This window comes from Microcebus murinus, chromosome 20 (genome assembly GCF_040939455.1).
Source record: "Microcebus murinus isolate Inina chromosome 20, M.murinus_Inina_mat1.0, whole genome shotgun sequence".
In the NCBI taxonomy this organism is placed as follows: Eukaryota; Metazoa; Chordata; class Mammalia; order Primates; family Cheirogaleidae; genus Microcebus; species Microcebus murinus.
In genome coordinates, this window is record NC_134123.1 from 3085068 (window position 1) to 3107429 (window position 22362).

Sequence of the window (22362 nt, forward strand, 5' to 3'; positions counted from 1 at the left end):
AGTCCAGAGGGGAGCAGAGTTTGATTTACAGAAATTTAATTTGCATGCGGCGTCGTCTTACTGGGTGGAGCCGCCTGCACACGGTTCCTCCGAGTGGTGGTGCCCTGTGTGTGACCCCGCGCTAAGTCGCAGATGCATCTTCATTAGTGATCAGAGCAGTATTAGAAATGGGTAAATTGGATCATTTAATATCGTTGCTTTTACCTCCAGAAAAAAAGAAACTGAGGTATTTTTTCCCCATTAGAGTTAATAGGACTTGAAAGGCTAGATTTGCATTAGGAAGGCAAAAGCTTCCATATAACTCCCATCTCTCCAAAGAGGAGCTGAGGATGGACAAGCAGGAAACCTGGTGGCCACGGTCACCGTCTTCCCAGGGTGAAACCTGGTCCCTGTGGACGCAGCTTCTCTGCTCTTTGGGAGTCGAGACCTCGCAGCCCGGGAGGACTTTCCTGAGTTGCCAGCCACGCCCCTCTCTCGACTGAGGCTCGTGCCCTGCAGGAAGGCTCTCTGCTGTCCCCCAGCCTGGTCAGGCTGCGCCCGCCCTCTCGGGCTGCTCTTGCACTCAGCTTCCAGTGCTTCCCCCAGACACAGCCTAAGGCAAGAATGTGCGGAGAGCTTTCCTTGGAGGCGACCCCTGGGAGGAGACGCGCTGAGTGAGACGTGTGGAGGCCGCCACCACGTGCGTGGGGCCTGGCTCCACCAGGACCTCCCGAGAAGCCTGCAGGAGGCTTTCCACGGCGGTCCGCCTGAAGCAGGGATGGAATAAGCAGTAGAGCCTCCTGTCTCTCCATTGGTTGTAGGTTTCTCTGGGGACATTGCCTCACACTCAGGGGTGCCACTTGGGTTTGGATCCAGTGGAACCCCAGGGCCTCAGAGAAGACCTTGTGCAGAAAGAAAGCCTGTGAGTGCTGAGGGAGAGCCAGCCAGCAAGAGGCGAGCTGGGGCTGCCCAGGACCATACGCCCAGCTGCTGCCGACATCGAAGGGGGGCCGGAAATGGGAAAAGGAACACTCAAGGCACCTGCTTCACAGCACATGGCAACTAAAAGAGGTCAGAGTAAGACCAGACAGCCAGCTGTGCAGTAAGATAAGGCTTGACTGGTCTTGGGAATTGCAATTCGGGAGACACAGATTCAGCTACCATGTTCCCGAAAATAAGACAGGCTCTTGTATTTATTTTTCCTCAAGAAGACACCCTAAGGCTTATTTTCAGAGGATGTGTTATTTTTTTAAGTACAGTACAACAATCTACATTTATTCAAATATAGTTAAGTCGTCTTCTTCTGGAACATCATCCTAACTCTCCAAACCCCGAATTCCATCCTGAATTTCTTGCGACTCTATTTCCTTTAGAACCATCGGCCCTGATCTCTCCTGTCGAGCACTAGAGCTCTCACGGGGCAGATGAGAAGGGCTGCTCGTGTTCTTTCCTGCTCCGCGACGACATGCACGGGTTGTGCAGATGCTGCGCAGCCACACCCGTCACTAGATCTTATTTTCGGGGTGGGGCTTCTATTGCGCACATGCTTAGAAAGCCTGCTAGGGCTTATTTTATCGGTAGGTCTTATTTTCGAGGAAACACTGTAGAAGCTGAACTGTGTTCCGAAGAGAGGGAGGGGAATATGGGTTTTAAAAGGAAGCTGAGGACCATCACGCAAGTTGTTTCGAAAGAATTATCATTGGAGGTGGCTGGCTTAGTACACGAGTCCATTGTTCATTGGTGGCTAGTAGTTTATTGGCGGCTATGATTCAGATGCTGGAGAGCTCGCGAAACTCTGCTGATTCCCAGTATGTCTCTGTACAGGTACTTTATCCCGGTTCAAGGGTTCAAGGCAAGTTCCTGGCGTTTTTGCAAGGTTGCCTCTCATGCAGTCGGTCCTTCTTAGAATGACTTCCCGACTCTACTGTAGAGCTCTGAACCAGAGTGGTGCAATTTTGTATATCACCTTTTATATAATAAAGGAAATTAACATTCATTGAGTACTCATATGTCATTCATTCACTACAAAACAAATAAATAATACAATTTAAGGTAGGGATATTCTACCAAAAAAAGCAAAAGGGGAGAGAGTGCAAAGATGGTATGTTTTATTTTAGAAAAAGCAGTTAGGGAAGAGGCAGAATTGAATAAAGTTAAGGGACGAGCCAAGAGAATGGTGGCGGTGGGTCTGGGGGGAGGTGAGAACATTCTAGCTGAAGGGACAGCAGCACAGTGGCCCTGAGGTGAGAGGAAGGTTTCTGTATTTGATCCGGCCAGTGCGACAGGCTGAGTGAGCAGGGGAGAGGGGCAGCCGAGGTGGCAGAGAAGGCGGGCTGTGCAGCCCTGTGGGGGCTGGGTCTTGCTCCATCTGCAGGAGGAAGCTGTCAGTGGGCAGTGATATTCGATGATACATTTTTCAATGAGTTTTTAAATCAAGCCTGTGCTGAATATTTTTTATGTTCAGATTTTCGTCCTTACAACTACCCTGTGAGGTTTTAGGGATGGGGAAGGTATTGTGTGACCTTCCCCAAGGTCACACAATTGTCATGCAGAGACAGGATTGCAAGGTGGGATTCTGGTCCCAGGCCCCAGATCCCCTGTCATTTTGCCCTTGGTCCTGAAGTTGCTTCTCCAGGACCGGGCCCTGCGTCCCAGCGGCACACTCGTCCAGGTCGGAGGCTCTTCTTCCCACACAGCATCTAGGCCTGAGTGACGGGCTGGCCTGGGCGGGTGCACCCTGGGGGCAGAGGGCCAGGCGCTGGGGGAAGACAGCTGTGACATTTTCCCTGATGTTGTCACTGCACCCTGTCCTCTGTGGTGCGGCTGTGTCTGCAGGCGTGTGGAGTTTCTGAGTCAGCACGCCAGACCACGTCTGCGCAGGGGGAGGGCCGCCAACCAGGAAGATTCTGCGGCCCCACGGCATGTCCACTTGCTAGACGAGCAAGAGACCAAGGCAGAGGAAGAAGGTAGCAGGGACTGACATTTTTCAGTTTTTCCATCTATAAAAATAAACAACACCAACAATTTGATTGGAGCCAATATTCTGACCTAGTAGTGGCCTTTTTCATCCAGTGTCTGAAAAGGAAGGTGTGAATTTTTTTCCTGCATTTAGAAGACGTTTCATTGGCCAGCAAGGACAGCGGGTCAGCTTACCCTTTAAAGGTGGCAACTCCAATTTAGAAGATTTAAGTTTGAGAAAATGTGCTTTCCACTAAGAGCCCAGGAGCAGGGTCATAAACTCTGCTGGCCAGCTCTGCAAGCGGAGAGGCCTGCACGGCTCCAATACAGGCGGGGGCTCAGCGGCCACCGGGGCGGCTTGCTCCACTCCTGCTTTCAGGAAGAACAGCACCTGCTCGGAGAGGTGTCTCGCTCAAGGTACGAGACAGGTAGCAACTAAACAGCTCCAGAAAAGCTCACTGATCAAAGCTTCAATGTCGCAGCTTCCACAGCTTGCTGTCTTCAGAGGTCAGTGACAGGAGACCCAGAGCTAATTAGAATGAAAGGCCAGAGGCCAGGTATGATTCCCTGTGATCCAGGCCCCAGTAATGTAAAGAGAAGTGGACGGATCTTGCTGATTTTCAAAGGACAGGTGGCTCACACCTGTAATCCTAGCACTGTGGGAGTCCGAGGTCGGGGGATCTCTTAAGGCCAGGAGTTTGAGGTTGCAATGAGCTATGATGACACCACTGCTCTGTAGCCCGGGCAACAGAGCCAGACCTTGTCTTAATAAATAAATAAATAAATAAATACTGATAGCAGGCATTCTTGACCCATGGGTAAAGCTAACACCAACTTCACCCAGTGTTATTAGTAAGGAATGCAATGCCCAAGAAGGAAATTCTAACAACATAAATAGGATTGAAATAAAGCAGCAGAGAGCAACTTTCTTTGGGATTTGGCTTCCAGGAGAAGAATCATGATGACACTCAAATTCCACTCAAAAACCTCACCAGGACAGTCCCTCCATTGAATGCACTAAGGAACTGATCCAAGGGAGACATTTGATCTCAACGTTGCGAGTCACTATGGCTTGAGTTGTGGGTGGCCTTTCTAGATCTCTGGGTGCATATGTAAGGATGGGGGCATGAGTTGGGGTCAAATTCTGGAGGCCTGATGAATTCTCTCAATAGCAGCAGAATAACAGTAGTCCTCATTAGTAGTGACACTCAACATTTTCTGAGCACTCATGTGCCAGACACTGTGGTGAGTGCTGTTCATACCTTCTCACATCAATCTTCACAATGACTCTAGGAAGTAGGTTTGAACCATTAGCCCTGTTTTACAGATAAGGAAACTGAGACATAAATTAGCTTGATCAACTTTGCCCTAGGAGGTGGAGGCAGAGCTGGGATTTGACCGCCAGAGTGTGATTCCAGAGTGTGCTCTTTCAACTGCTAGGAAGGTCTCCTTCTCTCGGGCAGACACGCATGACCTGCAGGAATGGTGGCCCGAGGGTCACTGGCATCGGCTCATGCCTGACTGGAAAAGCCCCAGCAGTCTGGAAAAGGCCTGGGACAGGGACTGCAATAATTACACACAGATTCGCAGGCCATAGCAGTGGGGGACAATACCACACACACAATCTGCTTTCCCAGCTGCCTCAGTTGGGGACAGATATGTCAGAAACCCTAACCTGTCTGAACAAGGACTTGCGTGTGGGCAGGCTAGAGATTCGCCTTGGAGTCACTGTATCCCTTTAGCACTCTTCTACAGTCTCTTCTTCTGTCTTTACTGTCTCTGAGCCGTGGGCTTTTGTGGACAGACTTTCTGTATTCATTACATAAATTAGTTTGGGGAATGACTTTTAAAAAGCATTGGTAAGTGGGGGACACAGAGAACTAATGAACTGGTTAATAGTGAACTGACCAAGGTCAGAACACTTAGAACCAGAGGAAGATGATTCCTGTCTCCTCTTCCTGAAAACCCAAGTCAAGAGTGTCCCCATCCTCTGTAAAATATACCCTTCAAGTCAGACCTGCTTTGGGGGAACAGACTGGCCTAGATAATCTCTTCCGTTTGAGAAAAATTATAATTTGATTAAGATATTTTATATGCCTGATAGTGGCAGTTCATCTGCAGAAATGATTTGAGGTCTGGGGAAAATAACTACATTGAAAAAAGAGTTTCTTAGAAGTTGAAAAGGACAATGAGAATAAAACTTAATTAGGAGTACAGGCTAATGGAATTGAGGGGGAGGCAAGATGAATTCATTATATTAATAATCAACCTGAACTTGGGGAAGGGAAAGCAGATGGGAAGAAAAGAACGCATAATGCGTTATGTTTCATTTCTTCTGAATAAAGTGTAGTGTGCTGAAATGTAACGAGCTTATCCATCCTCTCCATCTGCTTTTGTCTAAATAAATTCAGGGTTTTCACAAATGTAATGAATTTTCAGCTTGTAATTTGCTGCCTCCAGTGTGCATGGTGCTGAGAAGACCCGAGATGCTCTTTGAAACTCATCTGTGCACGCCCGGGCCTAGGAAACGCCATTAAGCACCAGGGCCTCCCCAAGCACTAGCGGGCGTGGCAAGTCCTCGGGCTCTCAGCACGGGGCGCGTCCGCCTTGGCAGCTACCGGAGGGTTGCCCGGCAAGAGTGGCAGAGAGACACAGCGGTCTGGATGCAGATGGGGCTAGAGCTGCAGGGCGGCTCTCTTCGTCTGCATACTCAGAGTGAGATGAAAATTTGAGAATTTTCTTCCCGCCTCATTTGCCGCCCATTTACCTCTGCGTCTTTATTCACGAAGTCTTCTCTGCCAGGAATTCCATCTCTCCTGTACTGCTACTGTCCAAATCGTTAGTGTTTAAAACTCACTCATCGCAAAGCGCCTCCTTCAATGGCTTTACAACACACAAACTTACTTATCTTCTCCCCGCACTATTGCCCTTTTACTTGGTAAATTCAACCCTGCACTCAAGTAAGTTAATCCCCTGTATTGTTTCTTCTTGTTTATGTGGGAAAGTTTTGTATCCTTGAATATGATTCTAAATTCCTCCTCGTTCCTTCCTGTAACAATCTTTGTTGGATACTTTCTGTCAGCGAAGTTCTGTGCCTCGAGGCATCGGGACTCAATGGCAAGCAAAGTAGACATGGCCCTCAGACTCACAGAGCCAGAGGGCAAATGAGGAAGCCGTGTGAAATAGCACTCACTCACATAAATAGATAATTACAAAATTTCATGCATCAAATCTAAGTCAATGTTATTGAGATATAATTATGCACAATGAAGTTCACACATTTAAGTGCACTGGGCAGCGACTTCCAACAAACGCTGCCGCTTATGTAGCCACCTTCTCCACCAAGACACAGAGCATTTCCATCTCTCCAGAAGTTTCCTCACACATCTTCCCAGCCAATTTTCCTACACCTAAATCCCATCCCTACTGACCACCACTGATTATTTTTGCCTGCTCTAGAATTTCACATAAATGGAATAATATGGTATGTACTCTTTTGTGTATGCTTTCTTTCACTCAGCCTAATATTTGTGAGATGCTCCAATGTTGTTGTGTGCAATTTGTTCCTTTATATTGCTAAGGATATACATTACGGTATACCACAATATATTTATCAATCCACTTGTCGATTGGCCTTTGGGTTGTTTACAGCTTCTGGCTGTTATGAATAAAGCTGCTACATACATTTGTGTTCAAGTCTTTTTGTAGCATGTATTTTTATTCTTATTGAATAAATACTCAGGAGTGGAATGGATGGGTATATAGAAAGTGTATGTTTAACTTGATAAGAAACTACCAAAGCATTGTCCAGTCTTTGCAGCATTTTTACTCTCCAACCAGCTTCACACGAGAGTTCTGGTTGCTCCATGTCCTTGTCAACACTTTGCACTTTCATTCTTTTTAGTGTTAATCATTCTAATGGATGTGAAATAGTCTCTCACTGTGGTTTAAATTTGCAGTTCCCTAAAGAATAATGATGTAAAGTATTTTTTCAGGTGGTTATTGGCTCTTCTATATCAGCTTTTATGAAGTAGCTATTCAATCAGGTAATATTTTTAAAAAGATAATGTATCATGACCAGGCAGGGTTTACCCTAGGAGTGTTAAGGCTGGTTTTACATTCCACAATCTGCCACTGCAATTCACTATGTTAACAGAATAAAGGAGGAAAACTATTAGATATTTTAATAGATGCATAAAAAGCATTTGATAAAATTCAACACCTATTTATGATAAAAACTCTCATCAATTTTGGGGAGAATAGATATCTTAAAAATATTGAGTCATCCAGTCTATTAGCATCATATATTTCTTTATTTTTAGGTCTTAAATTTCTTTCAGAAATGTTTTATATAGTTTTGCAGTACAGGTCTTGCACATATTTTGTCAAATTTATCCTTCAGTATTTCATATTTTTGATGCTACTGGAAATTGTTTTATTAATTTCAATTTTGTTCTTTAAGTGAACAAAGTTGAAAGACTCATGTGATGTGACTTGAAGACTTTCCATAAAGCAACAATGAGTAAGACAATGTGTCATTGGCATAAATTTAAACAGAATAGAGTCTAAAAAAAACTCACACAAAGAGGCCAAGGAAATTAAATGGTAAAAGTATAGTCATTTCAACAAATTATGCTGGAATTCAGGGTAACTGAAAAAAATAAACTTTTATCCTTATTTTATACTACAACCAAAAATTAATTCCAAATGGATCATAAACTTAAATACAAGAGCTAAAACTATAAACTTCTGCATGAAAACATCACAGAAAGATTTCATGACTTTAGGGTAGACAAAGGTTTTTAGAGATGTTTTGTTTTACACAAATTTTCAAAAATTTGAACGATTGGCCGGGCATGGTGGCTCATGCCTGTAATCCTAGCACTCTGGGAGGCTGAGGCGGGCGGATTGCTAGAGGTCAGGAGTTCGAAACCAGCCTGAGTGAGACCCCGTCTCTACTAAAACATAGAAAGAAATTAATTGACCAACTAAAAATATATATACAAAAAAAAAATTAGCTGGGCATGGTGGCCCCTGCCTATAGTCCCAGCTACTCAGGAGGCTGAGGCGGTAGGATTGCTTAAGCCCAGGAGTTTGAGGTTGCTGTGAGCTAGGCTGATGCCACAGCACTCACTCTAGCCCAGGCGACAAAGTGAGTCTCTATCTCAAAAAAAAAAAAAAAGAAGAAAAAAATTTTAACGATTGGATTTCATCACAAATAAAAATTTATGCCCTTCAGAAAACAAAAACAAAATACACCATTAAGAATCTGAAAGGGCAAGTCACAGATTGGGGGATATATATGTAAAATATATATACCTATTTAGCAAAGAAGTTGCATCCAATGTGTGTGCATGTGTGTATGATATATATATATATTATAGCCAGAATACATATAAAATTTGTATATATGCACACACATACAAACACACACACAAACACACAGTAAGAAAGAGACATAACTCAATAAAAAGTGTAAAAAGTGGGTGAAGAATTTGGATGAACACTTTTTTGAATGATCAAAAAGCTCCTGAAAAGATGCTTAATATCATTAGTTTTCAGGGAAATGCAAATTAAAACTATAGTGAGATAACTCTTCACCTCCAATAGAATGTGCTAAAAATAATGAGGTTGCTGAGGCTGTAGAACAACAGAGTGGTGCAACCACATTGAAAAATGGACAATTTTTTGTAAAGTTAAACATATACTTACAATATGACAGAGAAATTCCACTCTCAGATAATTACCCAAGAGAAATGAAAACATACTTTCTCACAAAGAGTCATATACAACTGTTCATAGCAGCTTTATTTTTAATTGCCCAAACTGGAAACAACCTAAATTTCCTTCACCCAATGAATGGATAGACAAAGAGTGACACTTCCATGCTATGGAACATACTCAGCATTAAAAATGAACACACACAACATGGGTGAACTTCACAGACATGCTGAGTGAAAAAGACAGACACAAAAGACCATCTGTGAAATGGTTTCAGTTATATGAAACAAAAAGGGGAAACCTAATTTACAATGACAGAAACAGATCGGTGATTTTCTAGGGGTGTGGGTTAGGGAGGAGTTAACTGGAAAAAAGCAAAAGGGAACTTTCTGAGGTGACCTTAATTTCTATACTTTTATTGTGTTGGTTATATGGGTGTCTACAGTAGTCATGATTACTGGCCTTAGCCCTCACAATGTATGCAATCTCTTGAATTTGCATTGTGCCTCGATAAAGTTGAATGAAAAACCCCCAAACATCAGACATGGACCCAGAGAGATTGTCTGTAAGCACCTCTTCTCTTTCCCTCTACTGTCTTCCCAGTGAGAGAATGGAATCAGCACAGGCAGGCATCTCTTTGTAGAGATTCTGTTCATCCTGTAGAAGCATGTTAGAAACCTGCTGGGGTGCTGGTGATTCCGTTCTGCATTATGCTACAGAAAATTAAACAAGAAGTGGATTCCATGTGACACTTGCATTTATTAGCAGAGAAAGAATGGATCTGTGAAGAAGAGTGACACCCCATTGTGTGGATGTCCCTTAGGATTGTCAAGTTGCAGAAAACAGTCAGCTAAGTTCTCAGCTTGTTAAACCTGAAAAAGCTGTTTACATGTTTTGTATTTTCCTCATGTGAACTGTTAAGCATTCCATTTAATTTGCAAAGGCAGAACAGATTTTCTTGATGGCTTGGCTCCTTTGGGATGATTGCTGAGAACCATGCTCAATATTAGTACCTATGGATATGTTCCTGTCTATTAAGACAGTTTGAGGCTTGAATTGTGGGGGCTCAGATTGCCAAGAGTTGCAGCACATCTAAATTATAGTGATATGCCCTCTCACAGAGATGTCCGGTTGCATCTGCTCTAAGAGGGGTCAGAAGAGAGCTCAACATGCCACCCCTGTTTTGCAACAGATGCTCAATTGTGAGCAACACTCTGTTTCCATGACTACACATGCATTTTTGCCAGGTTCAGGGGTGGCATAACTGCTTTGACATAGAAAAAGGGCGAGAAATCTCATAGAGGACTGCAGCCTCTGTGTCAGTGATCAAAGGCTGTATAACATTGTTTGAATAGAGTAATGGATAGCAGAATAACCCACTGAATGTCTTAGGTCTCTTGGAATCCAGAAATCTCTACCCATCGCTAATTTTAATGAGCAAAACATTAGATGTTGCCTATAGAAGGGTCAAATCCCTGATTCTGGAAGGCGCTCAAGACCTAGAAGCAGAGAGGACACAAGGAGATCTGCACTCTAGCTGGGGTTCAGACACGATGAATGGTGTCAGACAGGCTACTTAGCCCTTCTGATGCAGTTTCCTTCTTTGTGAACCAGGTTAAAACCTGATACTGAGAATCAGTTGACAGCTATTGCTCAGCCTTCGGTTTCTCCAGCTTGAGATTTCTCCATCTTTGCTTATTACGAAAGTAGAAATAAACCTAAGTACCCACAAGGAACCCACTCATAAAGAGTGCAGTGACAAATGACAGCTTTACTGGAGATCTGTTAAAGAGAAGGAGAAAGAGGGTTTGATGCATGTCCCTCACCTAAAGAACACCGCAAAGGGACTGTGCATGTGTGAGTGGGTGTGTGGACATGTGTGAGTGTGTGCAGTGCTCAGAATCCTCACTTCTCTGTCTCTTCCTGGTATTCCTCCCAGGATTTTATACATCTTCTCCATCTGTTATTAAGCCCAGCAATTCTTCCTACCCTCCACGCCAACTGTACACCCAGGCTCCTCTGGGTGCTCAGCAAATCAAATGACCTCCAGGCAACAAGACTCCCTCCTTTACGGGATGGTTGGGTGACCAGCTTTTTTCAGTGGGACATGATTTGGTGTTTCCCTCATTGCATATTGAGTAACTCACACAAATTTCTGTACTTCATCAATTCTAAGAAAGATTTTCTCACATTTTAACATCTCTGAAATTAGAACACAACTTACAATAGAAGACATCTTACAATTATAAGTGACAGCATTTTTATTTCTTAGCATCTTAGATTTGATTAAATATGGCATTTCCTCCATCTGAATACAGGGTTATTTCTCTCCAATAGCAATTATTATTGTTATAAACTTGTTATGTAAAATTTTCTTTGTCTCAAAACAAAAAATATCTCAAAGTCCATGGAGTTCAAAGGACCAGTTAACAAATTATGTCCACAGCTCTGTCCATGTTGCTTCTGACCCATTCACGGTAACTCTCCTATTGCAGAGGACAGACATGGACAGCTAGGAATAAGGTCAGAAAATTGTCTCTTTGTCTACATTAAGTGGGATTCATTCAGCAGGAGGGAGTCTTCAGTGGAACTGGGAATTAGTAAAGGGTGATTCTCAAAGTGTGTTCCAAAAACTAATCACACCAGTATCTTTTGGCAGGCTTATCAGAAAGTATAACTAACATTCAGGGCCATATTTCAGATTATGCAAGTCACTTCTTTGGGGATGGTGCCCTAGAATCTGTACTGCAAACAGGATATTTTTGTTCATACTAAAGTTTTAAAACTAGATTACTATTTTTTGGGAGAGTTGAATATCCACCATAGACCAGGCACTTGCATTTTAATTCACTATGATTTGAAACTCTCAAGATTCTTTAAAGATATGTATTAGTCCCATATTTGCAATGGGGAAATCAAGGCACAAAGAGCTTGAGCAACTTCTCAAGTCACCACCTAGAAAGTGATGGAGGCTGGATGTGAACTCTGTATGACCCCACTTGGCTTGCACTGAGCACAAAACATGATTTGTACAGTCTTTTTGGAACATTACTGGACAAAGCCTGTTGAAATTTAGCATGATTATTCCCTTTACCCAGCAATTCCATTTCAAGGAGTTATACTAAAGACTGAAGCATTGGCACATATAAAATATCCACTTGTACTAATAAAAAAATAATCAGAAAGAATCCATAGGCCCATCAACAGGGGAGGGTCACATTATGATACTATAAAATATTGTGTAGCAGTAAAAAAATTTATGTACATCTATTTGTGACAGCATGGAAAGATCTTTGAGACATATGACTAAATGTAAAAAGTAAATTTAAATACAAAATGTAGAGAAGAATGCCATTTATGTAAAATTTTAAAAAGCCTTTATATATTTATGTTATAAATGTGAACACATAGGAAAATATCTAGAAAGCTACATATCAAATTGTTACCAGTCTCCAAGTGGAGGTTTTTCCTGGTTCTTACTGATCATCAGGAAAAGAATTTGGGGACACACCACATAAGCCAAGCAAGTGACAACATTTTACTGAAAGTGAAAGTACACTCTCAGGGGGGAAACTGGGCAGGCTCGAAAGAGCAGTTGCACTGGGAGGAGGTGGTTTCAGATCTTTTGCAGTCTTACTAATTGAGGGGAGGAATATTCAAGGCCACGGAGTTGGCTTTTACTAAGAATTTAGATGGTAATTCCTAGAATTGGGTTCCCTCCCATTTTCATACTTTGTATGGTTGTCTTGGAATTGTCATGGTAATTTCAGGGGTGGAGAAATTTTAAAACCACAATGTAAATGATATTGTAATTAGCCAAAGCTCAGGTAAGCTGACCAAGATAGCTGATAAGGCAGTTGAAGCCAGTTCTTGCCTGTGGTTATCAGCCCCTCCGGTTAGGTTCTGCTTAAAGGTTGTTTATTTTAACACCTGCACCCACTCTGCAAGCCCCTGAATCCAGTCTCAGCCTTGTCTCCTACTCTAACAAAATTGCCTCTTGAGAGGTGAGTGGCATTGGAGGTGGATGGGGGTGGGAATGCAGGGGTGGAGGTTACTCACAGTAGTTCTTTTTACTTATGTATTCTATTAATTTTTAGCCATGACAGTGCAAGTATTAGGTAAAATTTTAAATTAAAAAAATAGGCAAAACATGAATAGTAAACTGCTCACACACTCCTTTTCAACCCTGAGGTTAGATACAGACAGTGGCCACAGACTGCAGACTGCAGAATAGCACCTACAAAAAGTCCTTGTTGTTTCTTGTTATGAATTATGTACTCTGCCTAATGGGTAGCTTGTTTTTTTTTCTTATTCCAAATCAGAACTGTGAAGTATAAAAATTTAACTTAGCAAAAAGTACACGTGTAACCTGTGTTGGTGAAACATTGCTGTTAATGATAATTCTGAGCTTGTTGGAAACTAGTCATATTTCAGTGCATGCTTAGTTGCTCCCAAGTTTTAACAAAAAGCCCATAATATCTGCCATTTACCAAGGGAATTTAAGAAAGCTCGTCAAAAGAACAAAAGATGAATTGTATACAAAAGAACAAAGATGAATTGTATGCAATGAACAGCCACATTCTTCTTAATATATTAACTAAAAATGACAACTTTACTGAAAATTTCTGTCCCTCATGTCCTTTTTCTGTTTTGAACAACCCAAATTGGCTCATAGCAGAGTATTTCAATACCTGCGCCATTTGTCTTGAAGAGATCTTTAAAATATAACTACAATTACAGGTTTTGTGCCATAAATCATTTAATTCTCAATAAAGAATAGATGCACCGAGGGAATGTTGCAGCAATGTGGCTTGAAGTTTGGGCTGGGACATTTTTCATGAGTTGCCCAGAGCAAGCAGATAACACAAACTTGCATATTCTTGGTACCAGTGACTCATCTGGCCCTCCTGGGTGGGCAGTCTCATTGGTTTCATTCCTTACTGTGTTGTCTAGTTGGATCGGCCCACCACAGGGAATGAGGCATATCCACCAACAAGCTAAGTAACCTTGAATAAGTTACCCATTCACTTTGACTCTTACTTCCTCATTCATACAATGAAGGAATTGCACAAGATAATCATGCATGTCTTAATTCTAAAATTCAGAATTTGTAGTTTCTTTATAGAATGGTCAATGGGAAAGGTTTCTTACCATTCCTTAAGTCTGGGATGGCCTTTGGAGTTGTTTAAACTAATAGAATGTGGGGGATGTGACAATGTGCCAGTTCTAAGCTTAAGCCTCAAGAGACCTCACATGCTTCCACTCTTTCTTTTGTAGTCCCACTAGCTTCCATGAGAATGAGCCCAGGCTAGTCTGATGGAGGATGAGAGACCATATGGAGCAGAGATGAGCTAACCTAGCATGACCTGCATGAGTAACCTCAAAGACAGAAGAACCACCCAGCTTAACCCATCTTCAATGGTCAGCCTGAAGAATTGTGAGTTAAATGAATGGTGGTTGTTCTCAGCCACTGTGATGCTTAAATTTTGTGTCAATTTGACTGGGCTAAGGGATACTAGATAGCTGGTAAAACATTATTTCTAGGGTGTGTATGTGAGGATGTTTCTGGAAAAGATTAGAACTTGAATCAGTAGATTAAGTGAAGAATATTGCCCTCACCAATGGGCGGAGGGCGCAAAATCTAATCTGTTCAGGGTTATGGAATTTCCTTTAATGTGTAAGTCTATTCACCATTTGGTGTGGACATTCCCATTGACTTTGTCATTCATCCTGGCCTTATGGAGCCTCCTATTGATACCTCATTGCCTGTTTATACAGCATATCTCAAAAGAGCTGACACTGTGATTATAATGAGAAATATATATATTTTGGTCTTTATCCCCAGGTCCTGGCACAGACCTGCTAAAACCCTTATAATTTTATAAGCAGATAGGGGTGCTAAGTACACATTTTGTTCTGATATTTGGTATTCTTTTCTGGTTCCTGACATAGAGCTCCTAATCCCTTGGAATTTCCTGACTGATAAGAACATGTTTTGCTCTAATGAGGTGATTCTTGGTGGAATACTGGATGGGGAATGGTCACCAGAAAGACCAAGCCAGGACAGAAACTTGGGACTTTCAGCCCCATTCTCCATCTTCTGGGAAAGGGAGAGGTACTGGAGACTGAATTAACAATCAATTATGCCTAAGTGATAAAACTCCCTTAAATATCCATGAACTATGGGATTCAGTGAGCTGAACATGTGGAAGGTAGCACACCTGGAGAGGGCATGGAGCTCCTCGTCTCTTCTTATATACCTTGCCTGCACACTTCTTCCCCACTGTTCATCTGTGTCCTCTGTAACTTCCCGTACAATATGCTGGTAAACATGAGCAAATGTTTCTCTGAGTTCTTTGACCCATTCTACCAAGTGATCATTGAAACCAAGGAGGGGATCGTGGAAACCCCCAATTTATAACCAGTAGGTTAGAAATGCTGGAAGCCCACACTTGTAAGCAGCATTCAAAATGAAGGGCAGTCTTGTGGGACTGAGCCCTGCACCTGTGGAATCTGACTCTAACTCCAGGTAGATAGTATAAGAACTGAATTATAGGACACAAAGCTGGTGTTGGATAATTGATCAGTGTGGGAAAAACCCCACATATCTGGTCACAGCAGTGTTCTGTGTTAGGAATATACAGTAGTAGGAGAAAATAGTTTGTTTTTTCGTACTATACACTTGGTTTGTTTTTCTATTATACAATCTGTATGTGAGTGGAGAGAGGGTCCCCAGCTTAAGAGGAGACCTGAGGCAGGAAAGCCAATAGATTGAGATTCAGCTGACCTTTGAGGGAAATGTCTGTGTGGATGGAATTGCCCATCATGACTACAGCTGAAATGATAGTGGGCCGAGTGATGCCAGGCTACAGAAACTTGTTAGAGTGACCTGCCCAAGTCTAAAGCCCATGCTCTTTGCCCTCTATGTCATGTTATTCCTCTGGGACTAGACATCACCAGTGTCAGGACACCGTGGGCTTTCTAGCATGCATCCTCTAGCCCAACATGTCAAGCTTTAATTGAGAAAACTGAACAATTTCCCGATGCCAGGAGTCCTTAAGTTTTCAGAGAAGACTTTGGAGAAAATTATAAGGGTTTTAGCAGCTCAGTGCCAGGAATCAGAGATGAAGATAAAAATACATTTCTTATTATAAATCACAATGTCACACTGGTACAGCCCATAGTGCAGGGCATTGGTGCCCAGCCTCTCACCCTTCAAAGGGGCAATCCTGGAGTGCATTCTACACAGTTCCCTAGAAAGTGTGCAGTAGGATTTGGCCTAGTTGCCCACAGCATAATCAGCTGAACGACATGCTTGTGTTGGCTCTTCTCTCCTTCCCTGTACCCTTTTCCCCACAGCCTCACCCATGTTTACTGAGGTTGCCTCCAAATACACTGCCTGCACCCAAGTCTTTGTCTCAGGTTGTGTTTCGGGGCCACCCCAGTATACTCACTTAACTTTTCCAAGCTTTGATTTTCTCATCAGTAGGGGAAAGATATATATACATATATACACATTACTATGTGAAACTAAATATCTCTATCTATCTACCTCTGGCACATTGTAGATATTCAACAAATATCAACTAGTTCCCAGCCAGGGAATGTATCTTTCTCTCAATCCTGATGCCAATTCTCCAGCTTTTTCTGAGTCTGTGAATCTCTGCTCTTTACTCCTGGAGCTTTGCCACCTATAAGCAGAATAGAATATAGAAATATAGTTAGTAAAGCATGTCTTATGACCTTCAGCCTTCTGTCTGCTGTGCCATGCAAGTTTTATTTGTGTGAAGAAGAGCAAGCTTTCTAAAAGGATGCTTGGGGAGCAGAAGCAATGTGCCCAGTTTCACCACGTCATCCTGAATTTTGAAAAAAACAAAAATATATCCAGTTCTTTTTTTTTTCATTTCTTTTTTATTTCAGCATATTATGAAGGTACAAATGTTAAGGTTACATATATTGCCCTCAACCCCCCTCGAGTCAGAGCTTCAAGCATGACCATCCCCCAAACCTTGCACATCTCACTCACTGTGTTTGTATATACCCATCCCCTCCCCCCACCATCCCCCTGCCCAACACTCGATAAATGTTATTCCTTTATGTCCACTTAGGTGTTGATAAGTTAATACCAATTTACTGGTGAGTACATGTGGTGCTTGCTTTTCCATTCTTGGGATATTTCACTTAATAGAATGGGTTCCAGCTCTATCCAGGAAAATACAAGAGGTGCTATATCACCATTGTTTCTTAGAGCTGAATAGTACTCCATGGTATACATATACCACATTTTATTAATCCACTCATGTATTGATGGGCACTTGGGTTGTTTCCACAACTTCGCAATTGTGAATTGTGCTGCTATAAACATTCGAGTGCAGGTGTCTTTTTGCAGAGTGTCATTTGTTCTTTTGGGTAGATGCCCAGCAGTGAGACTGCTTGATCAAATGGTAGATTCACTTGTATCACTTTAGGGTATCTCCATCTTGCTTTCCACAGAGGTTGCACTAGTTTGCAGTCCCACCAGCAGTGTAGGAGTGTTCCCATCTCTATGCATCCATGCCAACATTGATTGTTTTAGGACTTTTTAATAAAGGCCATTCTCACTGGAGATAAGTGATATCTCATTATGTTTTTTTTTAAGTTTTCTACAGATACAATACATTTTATTTTTTTTATTTATTTTTTATTTCAGCATATTATGGGGATACAGATTTTAAGGTTTCAATAAATGCCCATTCCCCCCTCCCCCCACAAGTCTGAGTCTCCAGCATGACCATCCCCCAGATGGTGCACATCTCACTCATTATATATGTATAACCCGCCCCCCTCCCGCCTGGCCAATACCCCATTACTGTAGTACCTATGTGTCCACTTAGGAGCTGCTCAGTTAATACCAATTTGCTGGTGAGTATATGTGGTGCTTGTTTCTTGGGAAACTTCACTTAATAGTATGGGTTCCAGCTCTAACCAGGAAAATATAAGATGTGCTATATCACCGTTGTTTCTTAGAGCTCAATAGTACCCCATGGTATACATATACCACATTTTATGAATCCATTCTTGGATTGATGGGCATTTGGGCTGTTTCCACAGCCTTGCAATTATGAATTGTGCTGCTATAAACATTCGAGTGCAGGTATCTTTTTTGTAGAGTGTCATTGGATCTTTCAGGTAGATGCCCAGCAATGGGATTGCTGGATCAAATGGTAGATTCACTTGTATCGCTTTAAGGTATCTCCATATTGCTTTCCACAGAGGTTGAACTAGTTTGCAGTCCCACCAGCAGTGTAGGAGTGTTCCTCTCTCTCCGCAACCACGCCAGCATTTACTGTTTGGAGACTGTTTGATAAAGGCCATCTTCACAGGAGTTAAGTGATATCTCATTGTGGTTTTGTTTTACATTTCCCTGATGATTAGAGATGTTGAGCATTTTTTCATATGTTTGTTGGCCATTCTTCTGTCTTCTTTAGAAAAGTTTCTGTTCAAGTCCTTTGCCCACTTTTTAATAGGGTTATTTGATTTTTTCTTGATGATTTTCATGAGTTCTAAGTATATTCTAGTTATCAGCCCCTTATCGGATACATAGGATGGAAAAATTTTCTCCCATTCTGTAGGTTGTCTGTTTACTTTCATGACTGTTTCTTTGGCTGTGCAGAAGCTTTGTAGTTTGATCATGTCCCATTTATTTATTTTTGTTGCTGCTGAGATTGCCTTTGGGGACTTCTTCATAAACTCTTTGCCTAGGCTAATGTCTAGGACAGTGTTTCCAACATTTTCCTCTAGAATTCTAATAGTTCCATACCTTAGGTTTAAGTCTGTTATCAAGCATGAGTTGATTTTTGTGAGAGGTGAAAGGTGTGGGTCCTGTTTTAGCCTTCTACAGGTGGCTATCCAGTTTTCCCAGCACCATTTATTGAAAAGGGATTCTTTTCCCCAGTGTATGTTTTTGTCTGCTTTGTCAAAGATTAGATGGCAATATGAGGATGGTTTTATATCAGGATTCTCACATCTGTTCCACTGGTCAATATTCCTATTTTTGTGCCAATACCATATTGATTTAATTACTATAGCTTTGTAGTATAGTTTGATATCTGGCATATTAATGCCTCCCATTTTGTTTTTGTTGCCTAGAATTGCTCTTGATATTCGGGGTCTTCTTTGGTTCCATATGAAGCATAAAATTAGTTTTTCTATATCTGTGAAGAATGCTGATGGGATTTTAATAGGTATTGCATTGAATCTGTAGATCAGTTTGGGTAGTATAGACATTTTAATGATGTTGAGTCTGCCAATCCACAAGCATGGTATGGATTTCCATCTGTATACATCCTCTGGTATTTCCTTCCTCAGTGTTTCATAGTTCTCCCTGTAGAGGTCTTTTACCTCCTTGGTTAAGTATATTCCTAGGTACTTTAACTTCTTTGTTGCTATTGTGAAGGGAATTGAGTCTTTGATTTGGTTCTCAATTAGATTGTTGTTGGCGTATATGAATGCCTCTGATTTCTGTGTATTGATTTTGTATCCTGAGACTTTACTAAATTCATTTATCAGTTCCAGGAGTTTCTTACTTGAATCTTTGGGATTTTCTAGATATAATATCATATCGTCAGCAAACAGTGAAAGTTTGATCTCTTCTGCCCCTATTTGGATACTTTTAATTCCTTTTTCCTGTCTGATTGCTATAGCCAGGACTTCTAGCACTATGTTGAATAGAAGTGGAGATAATGGGGCATCCTTGTCTGGTTCCAGTTCTAAGTGGGAATGCTTTCAATTTTTCCCCATTCAGTATGATGTTGGCTATGGGTCTGTCATATATGGCTTGTATCATTTTTAGGTATGTCCCTTCTATGCCTATTTTCTTAAGTGTTCGTATCATGAAAGGGTGTTGAATTTTGTCCAAAGCTTTTTCTGCATCTATTGAAAGAATCATGTGGTTTTTGTATTTACTTCTGTTTATGTGGTGAATTGCGTTTATAGATTTACATATGTTGAACCAACCCTGCATCCCTGGGATGAAGCCAACTTGGTCGTGATGTATTATTTTTTTGATAAGCGTCTGGATTCGGTTAGCTAAGATTTTGTTGAAAATTTTTGCATCTATATTCATTAGGGATATTGGTCTGTAGTTTTCTTTTTTTGTTGGATCCTTTCCTGGTTTTGGTATCAGAGTAATATTCGCTTCATAAAAGGTGTCCGGGAGGTTTCCGTTCTTCTCTATGTTGTGGAATAGTTTCTGCAAGATAGGTACTAGTTCTTCTTTGTAAGTGTGGTAAAATTCGGGTGTGAAGCCATCTGGACCGGAACTTTTCTTTTTAGGAAGATTTTTAATTGCTGTTTCTATTTCAGCTGTTGAGATTGGTGTGTGCAGGGAATCTATTTCTTCCTGGTTGAGCCTAGGGAGGCTGTGTGTTTCTAGAAATTTGTCCATTTCCTCCACATTTTCCAGTTTGTGTGCATAAAGATTTTTGTAGTATTCATAAATTATATCTTGTATCTTTTTGAGATCAGTTGTGATATCTCCTTTTTTGTTCCTGATGGAGCTTATTAGAGATTTTTCTTTTCTGCTTTTCATTAGCTTAGCCAATGGTGTGTCAATTTTGTTTATTTTTCCAAAGAACCAACTTTTTGTTTTATCAATCTCCTGAATAGCTTCCCTGTTTTCAATTTCATTTAGTTCTGATTTAATCTTTTTGGTTTCACTTCTTCTGCTGGGTTTGGGGTTGGTCTGTTCTTCTTTTTCCAGCTCTTTGAGTCATTTCGTTAGATTGTCTATTTGTGATCTTTTTGACTTTTGGTTATAGGCATTTATGGAGATAAACATTCCTGTCAGAACTGCTTTAGTTGTGTCCCAGAGGAGTTGATAACTTGTCTCTCCATTGTCATTTTGTTCATATAATTTTTTAATTTCCATCTTGATTTCTTCATTTATGAAGTTATCATTTAGTAGGAGGATGTTTAATTTCCACGTTTTTGGGTAGAAATGTGAGTTTCTGTTAGGGTTGATTTCTACTTTTATTCCACTGTGATCAGAGAAGGTACATGGTATGATTTCTATTTTTTTAAATTTCTTGATATTTTCTTTGTGTCCTAGGATATGGTCAATCTTAGAGAATGTCCCATGAGCTGATGAGAAGTATGTATATTCAGTAGATTTGGGGTAGAATGTCCAGTAAATGTCAGTCAGACCCAATTGTTCCAGAGTTTTGTTTAAGTCCATTATTTCTTTATTAATTTTCTGTTTGGAGGATCTGTCTTGTGCCGTCAGTGGGGTGTTGAAATCTCTGGTGATTATGGAGTTGCTATTAATCAATTTGCTTAGATCCAGTAAGGTTTGCTTTATGAAACTGGGTGCACCTAAGTTGGGTGCATATATATTTAAAATTGTTATCTCTTGTTGTTTAACTGTGCCCTTCACCATTATATAATGACCCTCTTTGTATTTCACTACTGTTGTTGGTTTAAAAACTAAATCATCTGAAATTTGAACTGCCACACCAGCCTTCTTTTGGCTTCCACTTGCCTGGAATACTGATCTCCACCCTTTTACTTTTAGTATATTTGCATCCTTGCAGGTTAGATGTGTTTCCTGAAGACAGCATATACTTGGCCTGTATTTTCTCATCCATTCAGCCAGCCTATGTCTCTTGAGTGGAGAGTTTAAGCCATTCACATTTATTGAGAACTGATAGGTAAGGTAGGTTATTGTTCATTCTGTTGGGCTGGATGTTGTTGCTTTGATTTCTCTCTTGAGCCATTGTATTATCTGGCCTTTAATCTTTGGGTTTTGGTTGTTTTTATATTCGTGAGTTTTTATTATGGTGTTCCGTGCATAACACTGTTTTGAGTACTTCTTGTAGGGCTGGTCTTGTCTTGGTGAATTCTCTGAGACTTTGCTTGTCTGAGAATGTCTTTATTTCTCCTTCATATATGAAGCTTAGTTTTGCAGGGAATAAGATTCTAGGCTGGGCATTGTTTTGTTTCAAAAGAGTGAGAATGGGGCCCCGGTCTCTCCTTGCTTGTAAAGTCTCATTAGAAAAGTCTGGTGTTATTCGAATTGGCTTTCCCTTGTATGTTACTTGCTTCTTTCATCGTACAGGTCTTAGAAGGGCCTCTTTAGTTGATATTTTGGTCAGTCTGATGACTGCATGTCGTGACGTCTTCCTGTTTGCATTGAATCTCCCAGGGGTCCTCTGAGCTTCTTGAACTTGTATATCGAGATTTTGAGCAAGCCCTGGGAAATTGTCCTCTATTATATCTTCAAATAGCTTGTCCAAGCCTTGAGTGTTGTCTTCTTCCCCTTCTGGTAACCCTATGACCCTCACATTAGGTTTCTTCACATAATCCCACATCTCTTGTAGGTTTTGCTCTTTTCTCTTGTTTCTCTGCTCTATCTCTGTGACTGTTTTATTTAGTTGGAGGGTGTTATTTTCTATCTCTGAGATTCTTTCTTCTGTTTGATCTACCCTGTTCTTGAGACTTTCCACTGTATTTTGTAGTTCCCTGAATTGATTCTTCATTTCCAGGAGTTCGGTTAAACTTTTCTTCATTGTGTCTATTTCTTTAGTGAACTTTTGTTCTAGGTCCTGGAGGCTTTTTGTGGTTTCTTTGTGTTGGTTATTGAGTTTTTCTTAAATATCAGTGAGTGTTCTTATGATCCACATATGAAATTCCTCTTCTGTCATTTTGGTTGCCTGTTTTAGGTTGGTG

At 41.3% G+C, this 22362-nt stretch overlaps 1 long non-coding RNA gene across 1 annotated transcript in view; it reads right to left on the reverse strand.

Moving 5' to 3' along the window:
* Nucleotides 1-1696: 1696 nt before the first annotated feature.
* LOC105884769 (uncharacterized) overlaps nt 1697-22362 on the reverse strand; it is a 45072-nt gene continuing 24406 nt past the window's right edge. The window contains exons 2-3 of the long non-coding RNA XR_001160357.3: nt 16211-16349; nt 1697-1945 (exon numbers count right to left, since the gene is read on the reverse strand). This is a non-coding gene — a long non-coding RNA (uncharacterized LOC105884769). The remainder of the gene's footprint in view (nt 1946-16210; nt 16350-22362) is intronic.